Genomic DNA, 6982 nt, shown 5'->3' on the forward strand with positions numbered 1-6982 from the left:
ATTAAGAGGCAAAAATCCTGCAGTTGCCTCCATACTCTATATAAGCTTAGAAAAACAACTTAACTATGTGTTCTGATATTTTTCTTCCTAATTCTAGATTATCCTGAAGGGGAGGATAAAGAAACTGGCCACCAAGATGGTAATCACTAGTGGAAATGAAGAAGATAAAGGCAGTCAAGAAAAGGAAAGCAAAGAAGAAACCATCTTGGCCATGCTTGGAATCATTGGGACAATTCTGAACCTCATTGTGATCATTTTTGTGTACATTTACACAACGTTGTAAACTAGCAGGCATGCAAATAGAACAGATAAAACGGCCATTAAGAGTGACAACAAACATTGCTGACTATTGACAAGTTGTTTAATCAGAATTGACTCTGTATTATATTAACACATCATAAAAGCACTGCCTGCAGGCAGCGAAGGCTGAAGCACAATTAATTTAACAAGACTTCTTCATGCAGTAACAAGCTAAACTCTTCTGTCCTGCCCTCTTCCTTTCGCTTTGGTTTTCAGTTTGGGGGAAATATGACTGCAATTATTTAAGTTCTAGCCTTGAAGAAATCCACCTGGGTTATGTTGTTTTAACACAATTTAAAAGAGAGAAAAAAGAAAAAAAAAAAAAAAGAAAAAAGAAACTGTACACTATATACAACTAAAAAATGTATACTGTATACCTGCAAAGATTGAACTCTGAGATAGCTACATAGCACAGATCACGTATCCATTAGGTCAAATGATATTTTTTCTCTTGGTTTATGCTTTTACTTACATTGGATCTGACAAGCTTTTTGTTTAGAATGAACATATGGTGCAATCATGAAAAAAACAATTCTATTGAGCAAGATCTGCCTAAAACTGATAAGATGTTGGGAGAAATATGGTATGTGGTTATTTTAACTTTCTCATTTGCTTAACATCTGTGTCTGTTCATACCAATGTTTATAAATATATATTTTTAATAAATGTGCTATATTTTTAGCATGAACCAAACATTTGGCGATGCTTGTATTCATGCAGCTAGATTTTGTTGGATTGAAGTGCCCTTTTTGACAATGGATGTTGTTCTTCTCAGCAATTATACAGTAGTCTTGTTTGCAGCCCTCTCGCTGTAGTCTGCAGCAAGCTCACATCATGCTCATATGCATGACTTGAAGTTGGAATGTCAGCTGAAAAGCATTGCTGCCTAATACGGGAAATAGCAAAACATCGTAAGGTGACCTTTGGAGACTGGTTGCAGAAAGAAGGTTCTATTTATAGTTTGAAACAAAAAGTGAATGGAAGGAATTTTGAGGCATCTCTCAAGATATTACAAAATTCACAGAATGTATGGCTTTCAGAATCTGGTTGCGCTCTCTAAAGGCTTATAGTGAGAGAAGCAAACAGAGTTAAGCAGTTGGAAAGAGAAATGTAAAGAGCCTGTAGAGAGGAGCTTATGAGAAATCTAGTCTATAAGCACAGGGTATATTTCAAATGTGAGAATGATTAACCCTTCACACACGCTTCTCTGACTTATGCTTTAAATGGTGTCGGTACAGTGAAATTTTCTGATTTGTATTTTTGGCACATAACATAAAGAGGCACGGAACATAAAGAGGATGATCACCATTTTGCATCAGAGTTCAGTATCTATCAGCATATGAAGCACTAAAAATATGAGACCTCAACTCTGTTTCAAGCTGCCTAAGTAGTTCCCCACTAACTCTGACATGTCTTCTGAAAAAAATAGGTTAATTACTTGTTTGCTGACTTTTGACTTGAATTATGTCCTCAGATGAACAGGGGGATTGTGTTGAAGTCAGTTGGAATTGTTAAAAGTCTCCTCCTAGAGTCTCAGGAATTATAGTGATCAGTCCTGTGCCTCTGGAACCAGTAATGAGCCTCTCACTGGGTTCCAGGTGGCTGGGGCTGATCTCACAAATACAGAACTTCACTGTAAGATAAAATAAAAGCAAGCCTGGGAAAGCCTCAGGGAGGCTTCTCATAAAAGAGGTATTTAGTCTCTGGTGTATCACACAGTCAATAACAAACCATCAGGAGAAGGGAAAAGGTCAGTGAGTAAATTAAAATGAAATCCAATATGAAGACTGAAGGAAGAAAGAGCAAAAATAATCTCATGTTTATGAAAAAAAATGACAGAGTGAGAGAAGTGAGATTTGAAAAAGCAGAGAGCAATGCAGAAGGTGCCAGGCATTGCAGAGTGGTTGAAGAAACATTCGTTGTGGTTACACTCTGCAGGTAGAGCCACGGATCTTGGGGAGAGTGAGAAACTTTAGTGGCACAGATCAGTAGAAGTGAATGAAGCTGATCTTGCTTTTGGGTTTTTTTTGCATGCTTTTTTCTTGTTCGGTTGTCTTTGTTGTTTTTTTGTTGCTGTTGTCATTTTGCTTGGATAATTTGGAAAATTAGCAAATTCAGCTTTTTTTTTTTTCAGCCTGAATGAGAAGAAAATGGCTAAAATACATTTGCTTCCATCTTGTAGCTTTCTTTTAGTGAAGGTATTGCTGATTGCAGCATGGGGCAATGGCACTGTCCCCATTCCCCGCAGCACAGCTGCACTTACTGCGAATACCTTGCTCTCTCCAGCTGCCCTTCAGATTGTGATGGTCCTCTGCAGATGTTTTGCGAAAGCCTCCCATTCTCCAGCAACTACCGCAGCAATCTGAGTCTCATCCCCATCTTCTAGAGGGAAAGGGCAGTGTCAGGGTTGGGAGATGAGCTCTGCTGCCTCATATTTCTTTGCCTCTCCATGCACAAAGTGACAATACCTGTCATCTTCTTGTGGGCATGAAGATGCTTAAGAATAAATGCCCATTAAGTTCTTCTATTAATGTTAGAAATAAACCTCTACTCTGCAAAACAAATAACACCCCTACACCACAAGTAGAGTAGAAATGTTTGCTGTTCATTGCTTTGTGCTCCTCCAGACATAGGCCAGGACCTTCACCAAAGCAGGCACTGCAAAAAGCCCAAGTGTGCTTAAGCTGAACTGGTAGATCAAAAATCCTAAGGAAACAGTATTCACCCTTCTTTTCTCAGCAGCAGACCAGACAGGGGATGAGTTTCCAGCTGTGGGTGAGCGGATCTTTGCCTTAAAGGATCTTGTATGCTTCACATCTGCTGCGCAACCAGGCGCCTTCCAACAGCTATGTGCCACAAGTCTTGCTGCGGTGCTTTTATTGCACGCTGCAGCATGAAAAAAGCTTTATCCCCATCCATAAAATGTTTAACACTTAATATTTTAATTTTACTGGTTTCTGTTCACAGATATTTCTAGAAATATCCTGGGGCAAGTACTTCTTAAGTAGATTCATTAAGTATTCATTTAAATAAAAATGAAGAGTTTCCTTTGAGGGCAATTCCTTTACCTTTTATTTGGCTGTCATGAACACTGATATGGGGAAAGTATGCTTTCAAGAATGACCGTGGAAGGGAAACATTTTGTACAAGAGCCTGAACATGTGTCTTCCCAGGCAGATGCACAAAGGCCTGGTTTCGGCTAAATGCCAGCTGCAGACAAATTACCCTCATGCTTTTTTACATGAGTGGTTGTCAGCATGCACCTGTAAGAAATATTCAACTAGGTATCACATATATCACGGATTCCTTATCATCAGTAACTGCAGTAACTGTTGAATAAAACTTCTATTTACAAGTGCTGAATAGTAAATCTGCTTTGGCAAGGAAAAAGCCAATAGTCTGATTCCTGACTTGACTCATAGGTGATGCAAAGAGTTTCCAAAGTCTTCTTGTATTAAATATTACCACATTAGTGATGGGAATCTTCATGTTTCCATTTGAGTAGAAGAAAATGAAAATTCAATACTGTAATAAGAAACCAGAACAACAGTTTTAGCTCTTGTAAATTGAGGATACCCATGTATTTTTCAGTTGTCCTATATAGTCTGATAGTTTGCATTATGGAAATGAAGAATGTTTTCCTGAGGTGAAAGGAAGTTGTGTTTCTCCCTGTTAGTGCCTTGCATGCTTTTAGCACAACCAAGTGAGTACAGAAGAATCTGAGAAGGAAAAAAATTGTTCAAAGCCCATCATGGATACAGCCAAGTGAGAAGGAAGAAGAGTAGGCTGCTGTTCTCAACTGTCGCTCCTGTAGCTGCTACTAAAAAAATCACCATCTCAGGAGTATACCTTCTCACACATCATTTGGACAGGCATCTCTTGCCCCTTCCCCTTACAGCACTGGCTGGTTGCAGCTGGGGACAGGACTTTAAGACGCTGAGCCTGGAAGACTCTGCAATTCTAGAAGCTGCTATTCTGGTTTACTGGGTGTAGCAGAAATGCTGTCATGGCTTGAACCAGAGATGAGCACCTGGTAGGAAGGCAGGGCCAAGCCACGGGAGCTCAGGTGCATGCAATGCCCCTGAGTGACCAGAAGGGGTGGAGCCAGGATCCACCCCTTCCCAGACCTCATTTAAGGGTTGGCAGTAGAAGCAAGGATATCTTGCTAGAGATCCTTGTATGCCTGAGGCCTTCCAGAGGTAAGCAGCTTCTTTGCTTTATTTCTGTGCCTGTGGTTGTTGCATTTAAGCAAATCCTTGCTTGCTGCAGCCTAGGATCTCACTGCTCTGCTGTTATTGTTGTGCTTTCCATCATGATACAACTGGGTACATGAGTCTAATGTGGGGTAGTCCTATTATTTTTAGTATAGTCAGTAATCCTCTTCACTTTAGTACCTGATAATTTAAAGGATTCTTGGCTGGTTGAGTTCCCTTTCTCACTCCCCTCTTCTGTCCTTCAGGTACAGTTCTGTTTCATTAGGCACCCAAATACTAAAAAACCTCTGTCACATCATCATGACAAATATGTAGTGTGGAGCACTGATGAAGTTTAAGTGTCGTATACTTCTGCTTCAACCATATCCTGGAGCTCACCCCAAACACCTCAAGGTCTCACCTGTGCATGTCAGAAGGTGTTGTCATTTCTAAACAAGAACCTGATATCTCAGAGCATGCTGTGATATATGCAAGGAATGGAGTTAAGGAGTAACTGGATTAAAACTGCAGGGAGGTAGCACAGCAGAATTTTCTAATTAATTGTTTAGAGGCTTGGCTGGAATACTTAGTTTCTGGCTACCTAGCATTTTTGAGGAAAATATATAATTTGTTCTTAGAAGAAACATATCTAAATTAAATAAAGAAGGAACCTTGCTGCAAAAGTTTCAGCAGCAGTTTCTATCAGCAGCCTTCCAAAGCAAACATGACCCAGAATCCAAGTCTCTCTGGCTTGCTTCCCAGGAGAAGTTTTTGGCAGCCCAGTAGAACGCTGCATGAAGATGGAAGCACCTCTTGCGCAAAGAGAGGGTTGGCCTTCTTTGGAGCAGTATTCACAAGTCTACAAATAATTACAAGGATGTAAGGAATGGCACAAGTGCTGTTCACCTCTATTACCAGCAGATACCTGCACTGCTTCCATTTACATTTTGGAGGCTCTTAAACTCGGTGCAGATTTTATTCCCCACTAGTGATCTAAGAGAAACAAAACCTGTGCTGTACAGAAACCTCATGCCAGCTTTAAGTAATGAGTGTATCCACATACATTTGTCTACATTCAAACCATCTGGAAGCCACTAAGATGCTCCTTGTTTTAATCATTAGGATTGCTTATTTGCATTTCACCTGGGGGGCTCAGATGGTGAAGGGCAACTTGTAGGGCTGAAAGTACCCAAATGTTTCCAGAAATGCTACTTTACAGGATGTAGCTCTTATCTCAGAATGTTCCTGTTCACACCGAAATACACCGTGATCATGGCACATGACACTCCATGGGTAGTGTCTCTCTAACTGACTGTATCTTATTGTTAGGTGTTTGGGTTTGTGTGTTAGCCGGCTGCTACAGCAGGGTTTTATACTAAAGCATGAATCCCAAGTCAAGTTCAATAGCATGAACTACTCTCCCATCATACTAGATAGCCTGCTAATAAAACAAAAGAGAAATACATGTCTATAGCTTGTTCTCTGCAAGCTCAGGCAGCAGTTAAACTCAGGCAACTTGTTTCATGATGGCTCTGATATACTCACACATCTCCAGGACCAGCCCTGAGATCTTAATCTGGCCCTGATGCCTTGAAGGTCTCACAATGACAGGATTCTCAGCCAGTGTCAGTCTCCAGCAGCAGTGATGTGGACTGGCAGTAACAAGGGACACCAGATGGGACACTCTATGAACCGGAGCTTGTGCAGAGGAGGCTAGCTAGTTTCCATAGGTACTAGCCTTCTTGAGGAGCAAGGGTGCTGTGGTGTGTTGGTATTGGTTGTGAGCTATTGTAATAAAGTGGCTGTATTCCAAGGAAGTTATTTCTCACCTTTATTTCCTGTGAACTTAATGGGAAAGATTTTATAAATAATTATGGCTTTGTCAATTTAAGATATGAATTAAAATGCTATGTATTGTTTTCAAATTTTTAATGTGCTGCTTTTTTCTCCTACCATGAATTCAATTTCAGTTTTGCATATACTGCTTTTATTTCTGTAATAAAGATAGTTAATACTTTGGTACTGATGCATAAGGAAAGAATGAAGACAACATTGTCAGTGTTTTATTAATTTGTTATTGTGGGCAGAAAATACAGCCAGTGGTTTTCTTTGCATCCAGCTCCCACTGCTAACATTAATTTTATTATAAATTCATACCATCACTTCTAGAGTCTAAAGAAACTGTGAGACAAAGATTCAGCATTTGGAGCTGTGCATCTTCAAGTGCTGTCAGCAAACAGAAAAACATATGAAATGTTTGCATTAAGATAAAATGATGTTGTACACATTTTTAATAGTTTCAAACTCAGAAGTGAGATAAAACAGCTATCATTCGTACACTGCTGCTGACATTGCATAATACACAGTGGGACATAATTTAGGTGCTTGCTCTTCTAATGCTTATATGTGCACTTAATTCAGCCTAAGTGACTTTGTTCCTTTGCAGTCAATATGCAGATGTATTTACAGGTTTGGCTGATAGCTGACAA

General features: G+C 39.8%; 1 long non-coding RNA gene across 1 annotated transcript in view; it reads left to right on the plus strand.

The window, feature by feature from the left end:
- The window catches only part of LOC110400792, a 148386-nt gene extending 141968 nt beyond the window's left edge, over positions 1–6418 (plus strand). Inside the window, exon 5 of the long non-coding RNA XR_002440079.1 lies at positions 98–6418. This is a non-coding gene — a long non-coding RNA (uncharacterized LOC110400792). The remainder of the gene's footprint in view (positions 1–97) is intronic.

This window comes from Numida meleagris, chromosome 6 (assembly GCF_002078875.1).
Source record: "Numida meleagris isolate 19003 breed g44 Domestic line chromosome 6, NumMel1.0, whole genome shotgun sequence".
NCBI lineage: Eukaryota > Metazoa > Chordata > Aves > Galliformes > Numididae > Numida > Numida meleagris.